Source organism: Mirounga angustirostris, unplaced genomic scaffold (genome assembly GCF_029215605.1).
Source record: "Mirounga angustirostris isolate CCGP_5_RB_7025 unplaced genomic scaffold, mMirAng1.0.hap1 SCAF_8, whole genome shotgun sequence".
In the NCBI taxonomy this organism is placed as follows: Eukaryota; Metazoa; Chordata; class Mammalia; order Carnivora; family Phocidae; genus Mirounga; species Mirounga angustirostris.
The window spans coordinates 23,485,880-23,510,595 of NW_026991716.1; the positions used below are offsets into that span (position 1 = coordinate 23,485,880).

Below are 24,716 nucleotides of genomic sequence, written 5' to 3' on the forward strand. Positions count from 1 at the left end.
TCTTTGAATAATTACCCAGTACTGAAATTACTGGATCATGTGGTAGTTCTATTTTTAATTTTTTAAAGAGCCTGCATAATGTCTTCCACTGTGGCTGCACCAGTTTTCATTCCCACCAAAAGTGCAAGAGGGGTCCTTTTTCTCCACATCCTCGCCAACACTTGTTTCTTGTGGGGTTTTTTTAGTTTAGTTTTTTTTTTTTAAAGATTTTATTTATTTATTTGACAGAGAGAGACACAGTGAGAGAGGGAACACAAGCAAGGGGGAGTGGGAGAGGGAGAAGCAGGCTTCCTGTGGAGCAGGGAACCCAATGTGGGACTCGATCCCAGGACCCTGGGACCATGACCTGAGCTGAAGGCAGTTGCTTAACGACTGAGCCACCCAGGCGCCCTCTTGTGTTTTTGATTTTAGTTATTCTGACAGGTGTGAGGTGATATCTCATTGTGGTCTTCATTTGCATTTCCCTGATGATGAGTGATGTTGAGCATCTTTTCATGTGTCAGTTATCTGGATATCTTCTTTGGAGAAATATCTGTTTATGTCTTCTGCCCATTTTTAAACTGGATTTTTTTTTTTTTTTGGTGTTAAGCTGTTTAAGTTCTTTGTATATTTTGGACACTAACCCTTTCTCAGGTATGTCATTTGCAAATATTTTCTCCCATTCAGAGGGTTTTCTTTTTGTTTAGTTGATGGTTCCCTTTGCTGAGCAGGAGCTTTTTATTTTGATGTAGTTCCAGTGGTTTATATTTGCTTTTGTTTCCCTTGCCTCGGGAGACTTATCTAGAAAGACGTTATGGCCAATGTCAGAGAAATTACTGCCTGTGTTCTCCTCTAGGATTTTTATGACTTCAGGTCTCACATTTAGGTCTTTAATCCATTTTGAGTTTATGTTTGTGTATGGTGTAAGAAAGTGGTCCAGTTTCATTCTTTTGAATGTAATTGTCCAGTTTTCCCAACACCATTTGTTGAAGAGACTGTCTTTTTCCCACCATATATTATTTCCTTCTTTGTCAAAGATGAATTGACCATATAATTGTGGGTTTGTTTCTAGGCTTTTTATTCTGTTCTGTTGAACTATGTGTCTATTTTTGTTCCAGTACAATACTGTTTTGATTGCTACAGGTTTTTTTTTTTTTTTTTTAAGATTTTATTTATTTGACAGAAACACAGCGGGAGAGGGAACACAAGCAGGGGGAGTGGGAGAGGGAGAAGCAGGCTTCCCGTGAGCGAAGAGCCCGATGCAGGGCTCGATCCCAAGACCTGGGAACATGACCCAAGCCGAAGGCAGATGCTTAACGACTGAGCCACCAGGCACCCCTGATTGCTACAGTTTTGTAATATGACTTGAAACCTGGAACGGTGATACTTCCAGCTTTGTTTTTCTTTTTCAAGATTGCTTTGGCTATGAGGGATCTTCCATAGTTCCATGGAAATTTTAGATTATTTGTTCTTGTTCTGTGAAAAATGCTGTTAGTATTTTGATAAAGACTACATTAAATGTATAGATTGCTTTGGGTAGTATGGACCTGTGAACAGTGTTTTCTGTTCCAATCCATCAGTATGGCATATCTTTCCATTTGTTTGTGCTGTCTTCAGTTTCTTTCATCAGTGTTTTATAGCCTTTAGAGCACAGGTCTTTCACCTCCTTTGTTAAGTTTATTCCTAGGTATTTGACTATTTTTGGTGCAGTTGTAAGTGGGATTGTTTTCTTAATTTCTCTTTCTTCTGCTTTGTAGTGTATAGAAATGCAGCAGCTTTCTGCACATTGATTTTGTATCATGCGACCTTACTGAATTCGTTCATCAGTTTTAGTAGTTTTTTGGTGGAGTCTTCCTGGTTTTCTATATATGGAATCATCTCATCTGCAAATAGCGAGTTTTACTTCTTCTTTACCAATTTGGATGCCTTTTGTTCCTTTTTCCTTTCTGATTATTATGGCTAGGACTTCCTGTACTATGTTGAATAAAAGGTGAGAGTGGACATCCTTGTCTCATTCCTGACCTTTGGGGAAAAGCTCTTAGTTTTTCACCATTGATTATGATGTTAGCTGTCCAATTAAGAATTTCAATCTCATTGTGATCCCTAAACTCATTGACCCTTCCATGTTCTCTTTTCTTTTTGCTCTTCTCTCTGCCTAGTTTAGATTCATGTTACATTATTTCACTTATTCTTTCTTGATTATGTGCTTAACTCTCTTGTCTATCTGCTTTTCATAGCTTCTCCCTCCTAAAATACTCACCCTGAGTAAACTCTGCTACCTACCTTCCCTGTTTGGACATAGGAGGATAAGCCTTCTAACTTTTGTTTATTTATTTGTTTTTTAATTTTTTTATTAAGTTTATTTATTTAGGTAATCTCTACACCCAACATGGGGCTTGAACTCAGGATCAAGAGTCACATGCTCTTCCAAATGAGTCAACCAGGCACCCCAAGCCTTCTCACTTTTGAAGGATAATTTCACTTGATGTGGAATTCTGGGTTGGTGTTTTTATTTTTGATTCTCCCAACATTTAAAGTATGTCACTCTACTCTCTTCATTCTTGCATGTTTGTTGGTGAAAAATCTGATATAACTAATATCCTTGTTTTGCTATAGGTAAGGTATTCTTTTTCCCTGGCTTCTTCCAAATATTCTCTTTATCCTTGATTTTCTGCAGTTTGAATATGACATGCCTAGATATATATATTTTTTAGTATTTATCCTGCTTCTAATTATCTGCATTTCCTGTCATTAATTTTGGAAAATTCTCAGCTATTATCACTTCAAATATTTCTTCTGTTCTTTTTTTTCTCTTCTTAGCAGTTCTAATACACATATATTATACCTTCTGTAATTGTCTTATAGTTTTTGGACATTCTGTTTCCTTTTTTTTTTTAAAGATTTTATTTATTTATTTGACAGAGAAGACACAGCGAGAGAGGGAATACAAGCAGGGGGAGTGGGAGAGGAAGAAGCAGGCTTCCCGGCCAAGCAGGGAGCATGATTCAGGGCTCGATCCCAGGAGCCTGGGATCATGACCTGAGCCGAAGGCAGACGCTTAACGACCGAGCCACTCAAGTGCCCAATCTGTTTCATTTTTTTAATCCTTTTTTCTCTTTGCATTTTAGTTGGTTAGTTTCTATTGATCTGTTTTCATCTCCTGATTCTTTCCTTGGCCTTGTCCATTCTACTGACAAGCCCATTCATTCTTCATTTCTTTCTTTCTTTCTTTTTTTTTAAGATTTTATTTTTTATTATTTATGAGAGAGAGATAACGAGGGAGGGTATGAGCGGGGCCAGGAGAAGGAGAAACAGGCTCCCCTTTGAGCAGGGAGCCCGATGCGGAGCTTGATCCCAGGGCCTTGGGATCATGACCTGAGCGGAAGGCAGACACTTAACCAACTGAGCCACCCAGGCGCCCCTTTTCTTTGTTTCTTTCACAGTGTTTTTGATTTCTAGAATTTTATAAAATTCTTTCTTAGCATTTCCATCTACCTACTTACATTATCTACCCTTGCATGTTATCTACTTTTTCCATTATGGCTCTTAGCATATTAATTATAGTTATTTAAAATTTCTGATCTAATTATCCCCAAATCCCTGGCATATCTAACTCAAGTTCTGATGCTTGCTTTATCTCTTCACACTGTGCTTTTTTGCCTTTTAGCATGACTTGAAATTTTTTGTTGAAATTCATAGGTTTTGAAATGAGATAGATAAGCCTTTATTATGAGGTTTTATGTTTATTTGGCGGAGAGTTAGGCTGTATTTGCTCTAGCAGTGGTGTCAGAGGTTAAAATTTCCTTCAGTATTTTTGTTTTTGTGTTCCCTATTGTCTTTGGGTATCCTTAGAGATTCCCTAAATAAGTCCTGAGAGTTGCAGTTATTTTAGTTGTAATATCCTGTGATTGTATAGGAGCTCTATTGATATGGTGGTAAAGTATCGGGGCGGGGTGGGGGGGGAGGCATTCTATAGTCCTGTGATTAGGTCTCAGTCTTTTAGTGATCGTGATTTAGGTATTTCTCTTCCTCCACATTGAAGGCTATAGGAGGATGGAGTTATTTTCCTCCCCTTAGGAGGCTAAGGTAAACCTGCCCCCCTCCACCAAGTCAGTTATGCTCTGATAAAATAGCTTCCCTTGAGGGCAGAACTTGTTAAAAAGAACAAAATGCTCTGGGGACATTTTTTATATGGTTCCTTTTCCAGTACCACACCTATAAACATGGAATTTTTCTCTGACCTTCACAGTGGTAGGACTCCTGGAGGTAAACCTCTTTTAAATGTGGAACTCCGGGGCGCCTGGGTGGCTCAGTTGGTTGAGCGACTGCCTTCGGCTCAGGTCATGATCCTGGAGTCCCTGGATGAGTCCCGCATCAGGCTCCCTGCTCTGCGGGGAGCCTGCTTCTCCCTCTGACCCTCCCCCCTCTCATGTGCTCTCTCTCTCTCTCATTCTCTCTGTCTCAAATAAATAAACAAAATCTTAAAATAAATAAATAAATAAATAAATGTGGAACTCCCCCCAAAACAACTGACCCTTTTAGGTATTTTAACCTTCAAGTTTCCCCACACTAAGCCTCCAGCAATTCATCAGTTACAGTTTAAAGTGATTCTTGTAATGTTGACTCTAGCTGCCAGCTTCTGCTAGGCCTTTGTTCCCAGTAAGCTGTGATTCTTTGTATCTGTTTGTTTGTTTCTTCAGTTTTGGGGGCAGCAGTTTACCCTGTCATCTCAATTCTCAGATGTATCAAAGAAGAGTTCTTGATTTTCAGTTTAGTGTTTTTCTTGTGAGGATGGGAGTAAACTTCAAAGCACTTTATATGTCTGACTAGAAACTGCAGAAGTGTACTTGTTGATTTTTCAAAATATCTTGCTGTGATTTTGATTGGAATTGTGCTGAATCTATAGCTCAAATTGGAAAGAATTGACCTGTTAACAATATTGAGTCTTTTAGTCTATGAACATTGTATAGATTTCCATTTATTTAGATCTTTTAAAATTTCTCTGACCAGTATTTTCTAGTTTACAGTATACAAGTCTTACATACACTTTGTTAATTTTATCCTTACATGTTTCACATTTATTGGTGCCATGGTATTTGTTAAATATCAATTTTTAATTGTTTACTGTTGTATATAGAATATAAATGATTTTTGTATATAGACTATGTGTCTTGCAACTTTGTAAAATCATTATTTCTAGTAGTTTTACTTTAGATCTATTAGGATTTTGTATATATAAACATCTTGTTTTCCAAATAAAAACTTCTACTTCTTCCTTTCCAAGTCATATGGTTTTTAAATTAACAGATGTTATTGCTTAGAATAGTTTTAAATTTACAGAAAAATAGAGCAGACAGTACAGAGTTCCCATATTCTTCCCCCACCTGCACAACTTCTGCTATTAACATTTTGCAGTAATGTGGTACACTTGTTACCATCAATGAATCAATACTAGTACATTATTATTAACTGAAGTACATAGTTTACATTAGGGTTCACAATTTGCATCATATAATTCTAAGGGTTTTGACAAATGTTTAATGTCATGTATCCACTATACAGACTAGTTTCACTGCCCTAGAAATCTCCTCTGCTCCTCTTATTCATCCTTTCTTTCCTTCCACTGAACCCCTGGCAGCCATTGATCTTTTTATTGTCTGCATAGTTTTGTATTTTCTAGAATATCATATACTTAGAATTATACAGTATTTGCAGATTTGCTTTTATTTAGCAATACATATTTAAATTTTTTACATGTCTTTTTGTATGTGTGTGTGGGGCTTAATATAGTTCATTCTTTTTATTGCTAAATAATATTTCTTTGGGTATACCACAGTTTATCCTTTCACCTATTGAGTGAGTTCTGAATAAAGCTGCTATGAGATATCCATGTGCAGATTTTTGTATGATCATAACTTTTCTTTTTCTTTCTTTTTTTTTTTAAAGATTTTATTTATTTATTTGAGAGAGAGAATGAGATAGAGCGTGAGAGGGGGGAGGGTCAGAGGGAGAAGCAGACTCCCTGCTGAGCAGGGAGCCCGATGCGGGACTCGATCCTGGGACTCCAGGATCATGACCTGAGCCGAAGGCAGTCGCTTAACCAACTGAGCCACCCAGGCGCCCTGATCATAACTTTTCAACTCAACTGGGTGAATATGTAGGAAAACAATCACTGGATCATGCAGTATCTTAATCTACTCAGCTGCCATAGCAAGATACTACAGACTGGGTGACTTAAACAACAGAAGTGTATCTTAGAGTTCAGGGAGGCCAGAAGTCCAAGATCAAAGTGTGGGAAAATTTAGTTTTTGGTGAGGCCTCTCCTCCTGGTTTGGCTTTGTTGATGTGTCCTCACTTATTCCAGAGAGAGATCTCTGGTGTCTCTTCCTCTTTTTATAAAGACAGTCCTACCAGATTAGAGCTCAACCCTTCTGACCTCAATTAACCTTAATTACCCACCCCCCACTCCAAGGCCCTATCTCCAAATACAGTCAAACTGGGGGATAAGGCTTCAACATATGAATTTTTGGAGGACACAGTTCAGTCTATAACATACAGTAAGAGTTTGTTGGGGTGGGGGGTAGGAGGTGGGGAAAATGGGCAGGGGTGGTCAAAGAGTACAAACTTTCAGTTACAAGATGAATAAGTTTTGGGATGTAATGTACAGCATGGTGACTATAGTTAACAATACTGTATTGTACATTTGAAAGTTGCTAATAGAGTAGATTTTTTTGTTGTTGTATTTTGTTTTTTTTTAAACTTCTCACTACACAAAAAATTTGTAACTAGATGAGGTAATGGTTGCATTAACTAACCTTATTGTGGTGATCATTTTGCAATATATATCAAATCATTATGTTGTACACCTTTAACTTACACAATGTTATATGTTACTTATATCTCAATAAACCTGGAAGGGAAAAAAAGACAATGTTTATCTTTGTAAGAAACTGCCAAACTGTCTTTCGAAGTGACTGTTCTATTTTGCATTTCTACCAGCAATGAATGAGAATACCTGTTGCTCCACATCGTCACCAGATTTAGTTATTATTAGTTTTTGGATTTTAGCCATTTTAATAGATGTGTAGTGGTATCTCATTGTTGTTTCAATTTGCAATTACCTAATGACATATGATAGTAAGTCATCTTTTCATGTGATTATTTGCCACCTGTGTGCCTTCTTTTGTAAGGTGTCTGTTCAGATCTTTTGATCAATCTTCGATATGATTTTTTTTCTTTACCTTGGTGATGTGGTGGATAACATTAACTGATTTTTAAATGTTGAATCAGCTTTGCATTCCTGGTATAAATTCTACTTGGTCATGGTTTATAATTCTTTTTACACATTGTTGGGTTAGATTTGCTAATATTTTGTTTTAGAATTTTACATCTATGTTCATGAGTCATATTAGTCTATAATTTTCTCTTCTTGTAAATTGTATAACTAGTTTTGGTATAAGGGTAATAATGTATAATAGAATGATGTAGGACCTATTCCCTCTGAAACATGTTTAGAGTCTGTCAAAGCAAGGGTACCAGTTTACAAGGTGAACAGAAGATTTTGTTATTTGAAACTTTAAAAATATCATTGAAATAACAGGTGAGACTATCTTTTCAACATTCTATATTGGAGCCCTTCTCAAAGATGAGTTGATTGCTAAGCATGTTTTATTTCTGGGATGTGGATGCCTTTCTGGATGCCTTTTATTTGTTTTTCTTGCCTAATTGCTTTGGCTAGGACTTCCAGTACTATGTTGAATCAAATGGTGGAAGTAGGCATCCCTGTTTTGTTCCTGATCTTAGAGGAAACACTTTCAGCTTTCACCATCAACAGGTGAATGGATAAAGAAAATGTGTGTGTGTGTGGGCGTGTAGTAGAATATTATTCATCCATAAAAGAAGGAAGTTTTGTCATTTGTGACAACATGGATGAACCTGGAGGATATTATGCCTAAGTGAAATAAGCTAGACACAGAAGGACAAGTTTGAGCTCACTTATATGTGAAATCTAAAAAAGTCATATTCATAGAACCAGAGAGTAGAGTGGTGGTTGCCAGGGACTGAGGGCTGAGGAAGGGTGGTCAAAGGATACAAACTTCCAGTTAAAAGATGGGGCTCTAATGTATAGCACTGTGATTATTGTTAATAGTACTGTATTTGCTAAGACAGTAGATCTTAATTTTTCTTACACCACCACCACCACCACAAAAAAGAAAAAAAAAGCTGACTATGTAAGATGATGGATGTGTTTGTTAACTTGATTATGGTAACCATCTCACAGTGTATGCATATATTAACTCATCACATTGTATGTCTTTTAAAAAGTCACATTGTATAACTGAAATATATAACATTTTTATTTGCCAATCATACTTCAATAAAGCTGGGAAAAAAAGAAATACAAGGGAAATCTCAGATATTTGTTTGAATTCCTTACATTCATTCTATGCATTAATATTGTTTTATTTTGATATGATGAGGGAAGCACCATCAGTCTTTAAGATTTTAGGGCTGCTAGTGTTCTTAATCCACATTATATCAGATTTTATTCTTTCTCTTTATAGTCACACTAAATCAGGCATTCATGCTCACAAAACCATTCTTTTGGTTTTCTTTCCTGTTTTTACTCTCTTCCTGAACCTATGATAGTGGATCTCAAACATTCTGTTCTTTGGAACCTTTTATATCCCTAAAAATTAATGGAAAACTTTTATTTAGGCAGGTTATGCCTATTGATATTTGCTGTAATAGATATTAAAATAGAGAAATTTAACAATACTGATTAATTAATTTAAAATGTCAATTATAAGCCCATTATATGTTAATATAACTTGCAATTTTTAATGAAAATTACTTTGTTTCCCACTATGCACTTCTGCATTCTGAAAATACATGGTTGACTATCTAGAATGTATTTAGGAAATGTTTTCTGAATAAATGCCTACCAATTTTTAAAAATCAGAAATATATAGTTTACATGGTTTTTGCTAACAATATATATACAGTTACAAATTTCACTTTTAGTAGAACTTGCTTTGGGAAACAGGTTGTTTATCTCTAAGTGATATTTCAATTAGTAAATCACCTATTACAAAACTTCTTTGATGAAAATGAGCCCTCAGCCTTTGGCATCAGAAGGATTGGAAAGAGTCCAGGGTTCTTTGGCACAGTATTGGCTGTGATTTTGGATAAAGAGGCAGTGGCTTAGTTTCATGTTTAGGTGTCATAAGTAGGCTAGACTTGGGCCCCAGGAAATGCTAGACATACTCATCAGGAGAGGAAGTGAATTGCCAAGTGTGACCTCAGAGAAGTCAGTAGGAGGAGTGCAGTATGAAGGTTTAGTGGAGTCCTTGTTGATTAGAAGAAAGATGAAGACTCCAATAATAGATTCACAATTCTAGATATACATATTACTTAATGCAGGTCTATCTTTATTATATTTTTCAAACCATAATAACAATGATCTTCTATACTTATTGGAAAATATTATATATTTTAATTTTATTTACTTCATACATTTTTGGAGTGCCTACTCTGTTTTAAGCACTGTTTAGGCATTGGGAAAATGATGGTGAACTCAAGATATATAAGATCCTTGCTCTCATGTAGCTTATATTCTATTTGGTAGGAAACATGCAATAGGAAGTGCTGTGAAAAGATGAAGCAGGACAAAGCCATTTTAGAGGATGGTTCTCTGATGCTTTTCTGAGGAAGTGTTATTTGAACTGAGCCTTGAATAATACAAATGGGGAGTCATTAGGGAGAAGGATGTTCCAAACATCAGCAAGTGTAAAAATCCTGAGAAGGAGATACATTTGATGTGTTCAAAAGACAGGAAGAAGGCTTGTTTTCCCACTCAAAACAGTTTATTTCATTTTATGAGATCATAATGCTAGCAGACAAACCACTAAAACATCCCAGTTTTGTGCATTCAATTCTTTTATAAGATCTCTGTAAGAAATGGTCAGATGGACTAACCTGCCGTTCGTGTATTCATTTAGCAGCTCTAATTTCTAAGTATAAATTTATGTGGCATAATACTCTCCTGACTTTCCTCCTGTCTGGGTCTTTGGAGCTCTTACTCCTTTATACTCATTCCCCTTACAGCTTAGTCTTGAGTCTCTTTTATTCTCTCTATGATCTTTTTAAGTGATTTCATCCTTTGCCATCATTTGTCATTTATGTACTAAATACTTGACATATTTACTTGGATATGTCACAGAAATCTGAACATGAACATGCCTAAAACTGAATTCTCATTCCCCCTCCCTACTAAATGTAGGCTCCTTTTGTCTTTCTTATCTCAATATATGAGATACCTCCATTCATGAGTTGCTCAAACCAATCAACATCTAGTCCATCATCAATGTTCTATTAACTTTACCTTTAAAACATATTAAATTCAGCTATTTCCTTTCTATTCCATTTTAACTTTCTTAACCCAAGCCTCCATCTTGTTGGAATGCCCGCAGTTGCCTCCATTATGATTTCTCTGCTTTTGCCTTTTCTGCGCTCCAAACAATTCTCTACCCAGAAAATGAAGTAAGCTTTTAAAAGCATGAATTAGATCATGTCACTTTACTGCTTAAAACCATCTAATGGTACCCTGGTTGTTTGAAGTCAAACTTCTTAACATGGCCCGTAAAGCCCTGATAATTTAGGCTGTATTGTCTAGTCTTGTTTTTCAGCCACACTGGCCTTATATACATCCTAAAACATGCCATGCTTTTTCTTATCTTAAGGCTTAAGCTTTTTGCTATTTTTTTTTTTTAACCTGGATTTCTCTTTTCTCTTTTTTTACCTTCATTACTACAACCTATTCTTCAGGTGTTGACTTAAATGTCAGTTCTATAGAGAGGGGCCTTTCCCTGAATGACAGCCTGGTGTGAATAGAAATATAAGGAACTACCTTCCTTTTAACTCTTCTTAAAACATTCTGTTTTTTTCCTTAATCAAACCTTATCAAACAATCAGTATATTTATTTGTATGTTTATTTGCTTGGTGTCCGTTTTCTCTTTCTAGACTGTAAGTTACATGATAGCAGATCATGTATCTTTGGCTTATCATTCTGTACCTAGCTCCAAGCACAATGTTTGTACATAGTGCTCAAGAAATTCAGTATTTGGTGAGTGGGTGTTAAGAAAATAAGAGCCTGGGGGCGCCTGGGTGGCTCAGTTGGTTAAGCGACTGCCTTTGGCTCAGGTCATGATCCTGGAGTCCTGGGATCGAGTCCCGCGCATCAGGCTCCCTGCTCGGCGGGGAGTCTGCTTCTCCCTCTGACCCTCCCCCCTCTCATGTGCTCTCTCTCATTCTCTCTCTCTCAAATAAATAAATAAAATCTTTAAAAACAAAAGAAGATAAGAGCCTGTACTAGTGGGGGACCATTGAGAATGGGAAGGGAAATAGGAGTAGGAAAGCTCCTGATGAACTCATAGTAAGTTGTTTTGATAGAGCTACTGGAAGGATCCAGGAAATATTTCTGGTGAGTACACTGGCAGCTGTTGTTGTCGTTGTTATATGTGTATGTGTGTTTGTGTGTTTTAATTTGTGGTAGCTACCCAACATGTAGGAATGATACTTATGGAATCTGCCCAGTATGTAGGAACAATATATATCACACATCTCAGTGATGTGTATAGCCTTTCCCAGTACTTGTGAAGAAAGCCACGTGAAGTCAATTCTAAGGATTTAAACACCCCACTCTAGTAGAAAGCCTGGAGAGGTTTCCTTGTAGAAAATCATCCATGACTTTGGAAGGCCACTTATCCATGAATTAGTGAAATAATTACCTTTACCATTGAGCTACAAAAATCTCTTACTGTTTTGAAGTCATAAGATTATGGGCTTTAATGTTTAGTGTAATCATTAATAGCCTTATCAGTTTGAGGAAGTAGCTGGGGAGATAACTATTTACCTACATTAAAACCTTTTTTTTTTTTTTAAGGGAGAAAAAAAGCAGGGAGAAGGATCAGAGAGAGAGGGAGAAGCAGAGAAGCAGACTCTGCTGAGCAGGGAACCCAATGTGGGGCTCCATCCCAGGAGCCGGAGATCATGACCCGAGCCGAAGGCAGACGCTTAACCAACTGAGCCACCCGGGCGCCTCTACCTACATTAAAACTTAAAGCACTGCTGTTCTTCATAGATTTTGTTGAGGTTTTATTGGCCTATTGCAGAGTTCAAAACCCTTTGTTTCTTCTGAGATAGACTGTGGTCACAACCAACAGAGACAAAAACAAGAGCAGGAAATAAGAAGAAACTTGAACTATTTGCTTTGAATTTGGGCTCTAAAAAGAAGCAAAAGTACTGGAAACAAGTGATTGAACTGAAAATTTTTGATTATAATTTTTATTTATTTTGTAAATTTCAGGATTTTATTTATTATGCATCAATTGGTTACATGATGCAATTTTATAATTTTAAATAAGCATGATATGAGCCAGTCTGTATACCCCAAAAGATTAAATTGGAAGGTGTGTAGTCATTTGACCAAATAAGTTATTTTTTATAGGATTCTTATAAATCAACCTCCTAGTACATATCAGAGATTCTGTGGATAAACTATCAGTTCAAATCTACAAACATTCATTGAGTCCCTTTTACGTACTGGTTGCTTTGTTCTAGAAGCTGAACAATATCACTTAAAGCTAGGTATATCTGAAATAGTTGTGACAAATGAGACTGTAGTTATTGGCTGGGGACTTTTATGTATCTGTGTACGTCTCCCATAAGGGGGCAGCAAAGGACCAGCATGATTTTGTTGTGTAGCCTTGCAAGAGATTGGCTCACAGAAAAAACTTAAGTAATGGAAATCTTCCAAGAGTAAGGGAAAACAGAGGGCATCGTTACAGTTTTACTTAGTTTCTAGGTTATCTTTTCTATGGTGTAATATGGTTTTTGTACAACACAGTAGATTATCTCACAAGGACTGTGGTATCAGTGATAGTCTAGTCATTGAATGTTGGCCATGGGGTCAGTTGTTGGAGTTTGAAAGCTAGCAGGGTGACATCAGCAGTGTAACCTGGAAAGACTACTTCACCTTTCTAAGCCTCAACTTCTTCATCTGTTAAAAAAAGAGGGGAAATTTTAGGGAAGAGCAGCGTCTACTTCAAATGGTTTTAATAAATACAGTTGAAATTCTGTATCCTGGAGAGGCTGAAAGATGGAGATAGAAAAAACTAACCCGATAACCTACCAGTCTCAAATGTATGCTATTTGCTTAAAATCCTGTTTAGGGTCTGATGAAGGAAAGTATAGGCCATTACTGTGGTAGTTACTTCTATATTTTTATTTATTTATTTATTTTTATTTATTTATTTATTTTTAAAGATTTTATTTATTTATTTGACACAGAGAGAGAAAGCACAAGTAGGCAGAGAGGCAGGCAGAGAGAGAGGGAGAAGCAGGCTCTCCACAGAGCAGGGAGGCGGACGTGGGGCTCGATCCCAGGACCCAGGGATCATGACCTGAGCCGAAGGCAGCCGCTTAACCGACTGAGCCACCCAGGCGCCCCTACTTCTATATTTTTAAATCAGCATATATTTATGTATCAATTATCATTTATTCATATAATTTCTAAAGCCAATTAAATACATTTAATTTTTTACAAACTGTCAGTTATAAAATAAATCACAAGGATGAAAAGTACAGTATAGGGAACATAGTCAATAATACTGAAATAGCTTTGTATGGTGGCAGATATGTAACTACTTACCGTGGTGAGCACTGCATAGTGTGTGTAACTGCTGAATCACTGTGTTGTACACCTGAAGCTAATATAGTCAACCTATACCTCAATTAAAAATAAAAAAATAAATTAAAAATCTTGTGCTATTTCAATAGGATGTCTTAATTTGGCTACTCCAATTATTTTCTAAGTGAATAAATAAGTGAGCTTGTTTCATCCTCATTTAATTCTCACAAATTTATTGTGATAATTATGTCTCTTATTTCTGACATTTTTCATGTTTTTCATTTGTTAAGCATTCTTGATTATTTCTTTTTTTTCCCCTTTGCCTGTGAAACTTCACTAATTATGGTTCTCTTTTTATCTCTTGTACTTAAATTTTTACTAGCCATATTTGACATATATCTTTTTATCAGTGTTGGGAATTATTGAGTAACTTCCAAGTCTCAAGTCAGACAGTTAGACTACTTTTTTTTTTAATTTCCCCTCTGACATGCCTATATTTTGAGAAATAATAGAAAATTTTAGCCTGAGGTGATTGTTACTTTTTATTTGTTTTTTGTGTATTTTTAAAATGGACCTCAAGTGGTACACAGAAATAGATCATTAATATCTGGTTCTTGACACATTCTCACCCGTTGGCCCATGCAAGGCCCTCATTTATTTTTTACTTATTTTTAATACCAATTAAGCATCCATGAAGTTGCCATCCAATTCAACAGCCTGGATCTTAATATTAACCCATACCTAGCAATATGGTGCAGTCCCCTCTCATTCTTTGCCTACCTGAATTTGGGGCCTGTTCGTTTCTTAAATTTTGCCCATTTTCCCTTTGCTTTACATGGCTGTATTTTATCTCTATGCTTCCTAAAACATAATTTGAAATAGTTGTTTCTAATTTTATTTTTTAAAAAAGAATTGTGTTGTATGTAATCTTCCAGGACTATATGGAATCTTCTGACACTATTCCATTGTATGAATATACCATAGTTTATTTTCCATTCTTCTATTTATAGATATTCCATTCTTCTATTTATAGACATTTAGGTGGTTTTTTTCCAAAGTTTTTTCTACTTTTTGTTGTACTTAAACAGTAATTTCTTTGGGCCAAAGAGTAAAATTGCTGTGAATGTTCAACTCTACAAATAGCACCAAATATTTTCCAAAGTGGTTGTATGAAATGGACTGAATGTTTATGTCCTTCTAAAATTCTTTTGTTGAAATCCTAGTCCCCCATTGTGATGGTGTTAGGAGGTGGGGCCTGTAGGAGATGGTCATGTCATGAGACTGGAACCCTCAAGAATGGAATTAGTGCCCTTATAAAAGAGACTCTAGAGAGCTCTTTCTTCCTATCTGTGCCATGTGAGGGGTCAAGAAAACAACGCTCTCCATTCTGGAGCTTGAACTTGACCATGCTGACTCCCTGATCTTGGACTTCCAGCTTTTAAAACTATAAGAAATAAATTTCTGTTTTTAATAAGCCACCCAGTCCATTGTATTTTGTGATAGCAGTCTGAATCGACTGAGACACCTTCACAATCTATTTTAGCACATTTCCATCACCCCACAAAGAAACCTTGGACTCATTAGCAATCACCCCCCCCATTTGTCCCCAGCCCTCTCGTCCCTCCCATGCAGCCACAAATCTACTTTTGTCAATATATTTGTCTATTGTAGACATTTCATATGAATGGAATCATGAAGTATGTGACCCTCTGTGACTGGCTTCTTTCACTTAGTGTAATGTTTTCAAGGTTCATCCATGTTGTGGGTGTCTGTACTTCATTCCTTTTTATTGCAGAATACTATACTATTTCATTGTATAGACATGCCACACTTTGTTCATCAGCTAATGGACATTTAAGTTGTTTACACTTTTTGTCTATTATGAATAATGTTGCCACGAACATCGATGTAAAATTTTTTGGTGGGCATATGTTTTCATTTCTCTTGGGAACCTAGGGGTGGAATTGCTGAATCATATAGCAATTCTATGTTTAAGATTTTGAGAAACTGCCAGACTGTTTTCCAAAGTGGCTGCACTATTTTACATTCCCACCAGTAGTATATGAGGGTTCCACATTCTCCACATCTTTTAATATTGGTAAAATACACACAACATAAAATTTACCATTTTAAGTGTGTAATTCAGTGGCATTTTGTACATTCACAATGTTGTTGTACAACCATCACCTCTTTTCATTGCCACAACTTTTTTTTTTCACCCCAAACAGAAACTCCATCCTCATTACAATGACTCCATATTTCTCCTTCCCCCTGAGCTCCTGGGAACTTCTATTCTACTTTTTGTCTCTAGTTACCTCATGTGAGTGCAATCCTATAATATTTGTCCTTTGGGGTCTAGCTTATTTCACGTAGCATATGTCTTCAAGGTTCTTCCCTATTGTAACATGGATAAAAATTTCATTACTTTTTAAGGCCAATAATATTCCATTGTGTGTGTATATTACATTTTGTTTATCCTTTCATCCATCAGTGGACACTTGGGTTGTTCCCACCTTTTGGCTATTGTGAATAATATTGCTATGAGCATTGGCTTACAAATACCTGACAGTCCCTGCTTTCAACATTTTGGCTATTGTGATAATATAGTTGACCTTTGAACAATATGAGTTTGAACTGCATCAGTCCACTTATACATGGATTTTTTTCAATATGGTACAGTATTATAAATGTATTTTCTTTATGATTTTCTTAATAACATTTTCTTTTCTCTAACCTACTTTATTATAAGAATATAGTATGTAATACATATAACATACAAAATAAGTGTTAATTGACCGTGTTAGGGGTAAGGTTTATAATCAATAGTAGGCAATTAGTAGTTAAGTTTTGGGGGAGTCAAAAGTTGTTTGTGGCTTTTCACCTAAGGGGTGGGGAGTCTCTAAACCTCCACTTCGTTTAAGGGCAGTTGTATTAAGAAGTAAGTATTTGGTCTTTGTCCTCAGTTTCTGGCATACAGCTCCTAAAACTCTTGGAATCTGCTGAGTGATAAGAGTGTCTTTGTATGGTAATGAGGCGATTGGTTGCTGAGAGCCCCTAGAAAGCTTCAGGATTGGGACTGATCACTAGAAAGAACTAGCCATGATTAGAGGTTGGAACTTTCAGTCCCACTCCTTATCCTTCAGGCAGGGGTAGGAATTGGAGATTGAGTCAGTTGCCAATGATTTAATCAGTCATGTTTACATAATGAAACCTCCATAAAAACTCCTAAATGACAGCGTTCAGAGAGCTTCCCATTGGTGGATGCATACATCCAGGTACTGGGAAGATGATGCACTCAGAAAGGGCATGGAAGCTCTGCTTCTCTCCCCCCATACCTTGCCTATGCATCCCTTTATAACGAACTGGTAATAGTAAATAAAATGCTTTCCTGAGTTTTGTGACTTGTTCTAGCAAATGATAGAACCTGAGGAGGAGGTTGTGAGAATCCCCCTAAATTTATAGCTAGTCCTTAGAAGTACTGGCGACAACCTGGGACTTGTGACTGTCACCTGGAGTGGGGACCTGTGGGCCTGAGCCCTTAACTTGTGGAGTCTGAGAACTCCACGTAGATAATGTCAGAATTGAATTGAATTGTAGGACACCCTGCTGATGCCTGAGAGAGAAATGGTATTGGGAAAGACACGGAATACTTGGTGTCAGAAGTGTTATGAGTAAAAACAGTTCAGGTATATACCTGGAAATGGGACTGCTGTATCATATGGCTTAACTTTTTGAGGCACCACCAAACTCTTTCTTATAGCAATTGAACCATTTACATTCCCAATGGCGATAGAAGGTTCCAATTTGTCTACATCCTCACCAACACTTGTTATTTTTCCTTGTATTGATAATAGCCATCCTGTTGGGTGTGAGGTGGCGTCTCATTGTGGTTTTGATTTACATTTCCCTAATGGGTAGTTGATGTTGAGCATCTTATGGTGTGCTTATTGGTCATTCATATATCTTCTTTAGAGAAATATCTATTCAGGTCCTTTGTCCAGTTTTGAGTTGAGTTGTTTGGGTTTTTGTTGTTGTTGAGTTGTAGGGATTCTTTCCATATTTTGGATATTAACCCCTTATCAAATATGTGCTTTGCAAATATTTTCTCGCATTTTATTGATTGTCTTTTTACTATCTTGATAGTGTCCTCTGATGTATAAAAGTTTTTAATTTTAATGAAGTTCAATTTATCCATTTTTTCCTTTGGTTGCTTGTGCTTTCAGTGTCATATCTAAGAAACCATTACCTAATTTGAGGTCATAAAGGTTTATTCCTACACTTTTTTAGGAGTTACAAAATTCATAAAACACAAAGTTATGAAATATATAAATTTTAGCTATTAAAGTCTGACTCACTTTGAATTAATTTTTTATATACAACCAACTTTACTTGTTTATATGTGAATATCCAGTTTGCCAAGCACCATTTATTAAAAGGATTATTCTTTCTCCCATTGTATGAGTTTATTTCTGGACTCTGAATTCTGTATCATTGATCTATGTATCTATCCTTTTGCTAGTATCACACAGTCTCGATACTGTAGCTTTGTAGTATTTTTGAAACCAGGAAGTATGAGTCCTCCAACTTTGTTCTTCCTTTTCAACACTGGTTTGGTTATTCTAGGTTCCTTGCATTTCTATATGAATTCTAAGATCAGTTTCTCAGTTTCTACAAGGAAGCTAGATGGAATTTTGTTTGCATTGAATCTATAGATCAATTTGGGAGTGTTCCCATCTTAACAATATTAAGTTGTCTAATCTATGAAACAGAATGTCTTTTCATTTATTTATGTCTTTTTTTTACAAGCATACCTCATTTTATTGCACTTCACAGATACTGCGTGTTTTATAAATTGAAGGTTTGTGGCAATCCTACATTGAGCAAGGCTATTGTTACCATTTTCTTCTCTTCTCTTTCATCTCATCCCTTCTCTTCTCTCCTCTCCTCTCCTCTTCTCTTTCCTTTTCTTCTCTTCTCCTTTTCTTTACTTCTCTTCTCCTTTTCTTTCCTTCTCCTTTTCTTTTCCTCTCTTTCCCTCTCTTTTCTTTTCCTCTCTTTTCTTTTCTTTTCTCCTCCAGAGTAGCAGGGAACACTTGGTTATTTTCAGCACTGTACTTGGGCCTGCCAAAGCACTTGGTGTAGGGTCAGAGCTCAGGGCATAGTTGCTGAATGATATTGGCACCATTTTTCCAATAGCATTTGCTCATTTTGAATCTCTGTGTCACATTTTGGTAATTCTCACAAGATTTCAAACATTTTCTTTATTATGTTGAATTACTGCAATCTTATAATAAAACAAATGGATAAAGAGTTGCTTGTTAGGTATGATCAATGAAAGTAGTTTCTTGAGATGGAATCTATTCCTGGTGAGGATGTTGTGAAGACTGTTGAAATGACAACAAAGGATTTAGAATGTTACCTAAACTTAGTTTATAAGGCAGCAGCAGGATTTGAGAAGACTGACTACAATTTTGGAAGAAGTTCTACTGTGGATAAAATGCTATCAAACGTCATTGCATGCTACAGAGAAATCATTTTTGAAAGGAAGAGTCAATCAATGTGGCAAACTTCATTGTTGTGTTATTTTAAGAAATGGCCACAGCCACCCCAGCCTTCAGCAACTACCACCCTGATCAGTCAGCAGTCATCAACATGGAGGCAGGACTCTCCACCAACAAAAAGATTATAACTTGCTGAAAGCAAGTTGGTCGATTGTTAGCATTTGGTGAGCAGTTCTTAACCATGGTTAAGAAATGATGGTTAGCATTTCTTATCAGTAAAGTATTTTTAAGTTAATGTATGTACATTGTTTTTTTTAAACTTAATGTTATTGCACAGTTAATAGACTACAGTATAGTATAAACATAGTTTCATATGCACTGGGAAACCAAAACATTCATTTGACTTGCTTTATTTTGCAATGATCTAGAACTGAAGCCTCAGTATCTCTGGGGTATGCTTGTATTTACACCTTTGCTTAGGTCTTCAATAATGTTTTGTAGTTTTCAGTGTACAAGTCTTCTACTTATTTTGTTAAATTTTATCCTAAATATTTTATTCTTTTTGATGCTATTGTAAGTAGAATAGTGTCTAAATTTCATTTTTGGATTGTTCATTGCTTGTGTACAGAAATACAATTAATTTTTGTATATTGATCATGTATCCTGCAATCTTGCTGGAGTTGCTTATTAGCTCTAATAATTCTCTTGTGGGTTCATCAGAATTTTCTACATACAAGATCATATTATCTGCAAATACAGTTTCAATTCTTTCCTATCTGGATGCCATTTATTTATTTATTTATTTATTTATTTATTTATTTATTTATTTTTCTTGCTTAAATGCCCTGGCCAGAACCTCCAGTAGGATGTTGAATAGAAGTGGCGGCAGCAGATATCCTTGTCTTGCTCTTGATGTTTGAGGCAAAGCTTTCAGTATTGCACCATTAACTATTTTTACTTGATTTGTTAGCTTTGGGTTTTCCATATGTGACCTTTGTTAGGTGGAGAAAGTTCCTTCCGTTCCTAGTTTAAGTGTCTTTATCATGAAAGTTTGTAAAATATTTTATTCTTGGGACTTACAGCACTATTTTAAGCAAGAATTTAGACAAGCTGTGTCTCTAATAAGAAATATTATCAAAGCTTCGAGACTTCTGTAGTTTTCAAGCCATATTCAGAATAGAAAGCCATTTCTTAATTAAGGTAAGAAGGAGAATCATTGCTCAGGTGTTGCCAAACAGTGCCTCTGTCTCCAGTTTGTCAGTACCCTGGAAAGCCAATTTTTGTTTAGCTTGTCTGCCTGCCTATATCCTGCCCGTCATGGATGGGAGGGATTTATCTTTTTTGTTTATGTATGTATTTCCAGGGCCTTCAAGAGTATCTGGCACATAGGAGATACTTAGTAAATATTTGTGAAGTGAATAAATTATGAAATACATACTTACAAATTTTTTTAAATTAAGAATTGCATAATAATAAAAATACTTGATATTCATTATATGACAGGCACTTACATTTTTGAAAAGCAACAGGATGTAAATAACTATAGGCAATGCATTTGCAGATAATCTTCAGATTTGTGTCAGAACTTCCTTGTAGTGGTGGTGAGGTGGCAGCATGAAGATTCACAGTACACATAGATAAAAACAAGTCACTCAGGGAAAGTCCTGAAAATGGAGAATTGATTTATTCCTCCCTCCCCACTTTTCCTTTCTTCCTTCCTTCCTTGCCCAGCTTATGTCAGGGACCTCCTGGAACCTGCTCTAGTTCTATGGCCAGCCTCCTTTCTGAGGCGTCAGTGCCCATACCAGGGGTTTTGGATATCATCCCTGAATTAATCATAATTTACCATGTTTTTGGTGAAATTTCATCTGTTTATTGGAAAGTATTTTTCTATTAAATATATATTTAAAAGTCTCTTCTGGCTTCTCTGAAATTTTAGATCTTGAGGAATCCATGTCTTTTCATGGAAAATTGTTCTCTGAAAGTATCACCACCATTAGCGTAATAATATATAACTTTTTTTAATATATATAAAATTCAGTTTATACTAGAACATAGAATTTATTTCCTTCTCAGTAGAGAAGGCATTTGGGCGGAATTGACTGTTTTTATGTCACTTTATATTTCAGACATTCAATGAATTTCTCTTTAAATATGATTTTTTTTTTTTTGCTGTAATAGTAATTACAGATCACCATCCCCCAGTACAGCTTTATCTTATACTTCTTTATTTTCTTTCCTCACTTACCTCTTTCTAATACACCCACATGTGTTTTTCTGCAATGTCTTTCATATTTTCCCAGTCTCAACTAGAATTTCATATTTCACATTATATGGTTAATTTTGTAAAATCTAACCTTTTACATTTGTCTTCATTCTAGCTACCAGCTTTCATCTGTTTTAATAAGCAGCTTAGCTATAAGGCTTATTAAGGAAAGAAAGAAAGAAACCTGCAAAATTTTATTAACCTAATCTCCAGGATTTGTTCTTGGTTTCTTCGTTTGGTTGCTTTTAACATATTTATGAAATGGCTATGAACTCTTTTTTTTTAAGTAGGCTCCGTGCCCAGCGTGGAGCCCAACGTGGGGCTTGAACTTACCACCCTGAGATCAAGACCTGAGCTGAAATCAAGAGTTGAACACCCAGGCACCCCTGGCTGTGAACTTTTTATTGCAAATTTCCAAGTTGCGTCTTTTTGGCCCCAAGAGGATAATTTTTCTTCAATTCTTACAAGGTCAGATCTGTTGCCGCCACAGTTTAAAATAACTCTAGGGTCTAGGTCAGCCTGCTTCTACTACAGCAATGATGTTCTTTCCCTCCGTTAATTAACTTAGATGAGAGGAAGGCAAGTGCCTGCCTATTGACTTTACCATAAAATATGTTTATACTGCATGATTTCCTCTTATCTTCATTTCCATTTCTATCACTCTAGTCTAAGCCACCAAAATGTCTTACCTAGTCTCTCTGCTTCTATTCCTTTTCCCCAAAGCAGCAGAGCGATGTTTTAGAACATTAACCAGAGCCAAAATCCACCAGTCTGGTCTGTAAGGCACTACACGATCTGGCCTTCCCTAAATTCTTTCTTATGCTCTTTAAGCTCCAGCAACACCCTCTTTTCTTTTATGATAATCCTCCAAGCTTCTTTCTGTCTCAAAACCATTCTGTGTGCTATTCCTCTGCTTCTAACTCTGTTTTCTACATCTGTGCATGGTCAGTCTTCCTGGCTTTCAAGTCTTAGCTCAAAGGTCACATCTTCGAAGACTTCTCAGTTTCAAGTAGCCTCCCACCCCTAACCCAGAAATCTTCTTCATCAAATTGCCCTGTTTTATTTTCTTCTCACTGCTTAAGACTGTATTACAATTGCCCTTTTGCTTTATTTAATAATGGTTCACTAAATTAGATGTAAGTTCTATAAAATTAGAGAGATTTTCTACTTTTCTTGGCAGCTGTTTGCCTAGCACTTGACCGTGTTTACTATACAATAGGTATATGATAAATATTTGTTGAATTAATGAATTAATTTCAGTGTTGTTAGTTTATGCTCCAGCCACTTTGGCAAGCGAGTGTTTATTGTCTTTATACAAATTTGTACAAATTTAAGTTGCTTCCAATTAAGTTTAGGCCAAGAAGTATCCGTGTCCCCCCAAAGACTAGCCCCTTTTCAAGCAGGATGTGAGGAATATCCTGCTTTACTTTAGGATTAAGATGCTGCACCACAATTATCTAAGGAAAGTGGCTGAGTCTAGCTACTGAATAATAGTTCTTCTTAGGAAAATTTTAGACACGTATTTTATTTCTGTAGTTGCTGACAAGTGTTTTGTTTTACAGAATAAAAGGCATCTTGCCTGGAGTAAATGCAAAGGGACTTGTCTTTGTAGCGTTTTCTTTCTGTTTTGGAAAGCATTTCTTTTTAGCTACTCTGTGTCATGGTAATGTTGAATTCTCTGTTGAAAAGTCTAGGGCTCTTGGTTTCCTTGATGTTCCTAGGCTTTGAGGTTTTGTTTAAGATTTGTGTTTTTGGAAGGAACATTTCCATGGTTACACCCGTTCCTTCTACCATTCTTGAAAAAAAAAAATGACAAGTAGAGTAATCTGATTCCTGGATTACTACACAGATGTCTTTTGTATCTGCCTACATATGAAACTCTTGGGCAAGTTTCATTTCCGTGCATTTATTCCCTTGAACGCTTTTATAAAATGAAGCATGTTTTAAGATTAGGAATAAATGACTTGGTTTGGCAAATTAAACAGGGTATGGCCTATGTTATGTTAATGGTTTGGACTCAATGTCAGCTGAGTTTGGAGGTACAGTATATGAAGGGAGAGACTGGGTCAGGGGCCAGACTAAATAGGAGCTTTGGGCGGTAATCACACACATGTGTGAGGATGCAATACTACAGTCGGAAAGACTATTGTGTTCAAATATAGTGTTTGGTTTTTTAAATGTAAAGCTTCATGTCGGAGTTATTATAATAAACATATGCACTTTTACTGATATGGAGCAGTAACACTCCCTTTTCCTGGGAACAATTTGTATGCTTACTGCCACTCCACTGAAGCCTCGTCTAATGACATGTACAATCTAGCACTTTTCAGAGCACTGCAAAGCATTTGCACAGACTTGTTTGAATTTACACTCATGAGATAATTTCGAGTAAGATGGGGGAGCAAGAGAAGGACCTCCTCCTCCGAATTAAAGCAAATTTAAATTACAAAAAAGTTGTGTAGCTTTTTTTTTTTAAAAGTGAAAGTAGTGATTAATTTATACTACATTTCTCAATGAGTATATGAAAAATTTAATTTGAATATTAACTATTGGTATGCAGACAGCTTGGCTGGAGGTTTATTTTCAAGTATTTAAAATGACTTTTAGGGGTGCCTGGGTGGCTCAGCGGATTAAGCATCTGCCTTTGATCAGGTCATGATCCCAGGGTCCTGGGATGGAGCCCTGTGTTGGGCTCCCTGCTCAGTGGGAGTCAGTGGGGAGTCTGCTTCTCCCTCTGCCCCTTCCCCCTCCCTCCCCCCTGCTCCGCTCGTGCTCTCTCTCTCCTCTCTCAAATAAATAAATAAAATCTTTAAAAAAATTTTTGAAATGACTTTTATAACCTGGTATCTCTCCATTTTGCTTGAACTTTAGATCCTATCTCTTTTCCTCCTGAGGGATCACCTCTTATATTCTGGTATCTCCTGTATTTTGGTATCTCCTTTCCTACCCCATCTTAATTCAATTATAAATTATCACTAGTGTATAATTATTATTGGTTTATAAATGATTGTAGTTTAGACATAAAATCATACTAAAAGGGGAAAAGCTCTATAATTTTAACATCTAGAGATATTTTATGAGCATATTAGCATATATGTTATAATTTCTTTTTTTTTCCAAAAGGAGATCACATTATGCAGATTAGCGTATGACTTGCTTTTGTATATATCTTGAATTTCAATTATAGTATTTATAGATAGTCTTCATTATTTGCAATTTTGGTTTTATCTATGGCCATCCTTATAGCTACAATATGTTGTGCTTCCTTGAATAAATATT

General features: G+C 36.2%; 1 pseudogene; it reads left to right on the forward strand.

Annotated features, from left to right (window-relative positions):
• LOC123837500 (tigger transposable element-derived protein 1-like) overlaps positions 1–19,424 on the forward strand; it is a 243,167-nt pseudogene extending 223,743 nt beyond the window's left edge.
• The last annotated feature ends 5,292 nt before the right edge of the window (positions 19,425–24,716 follow it).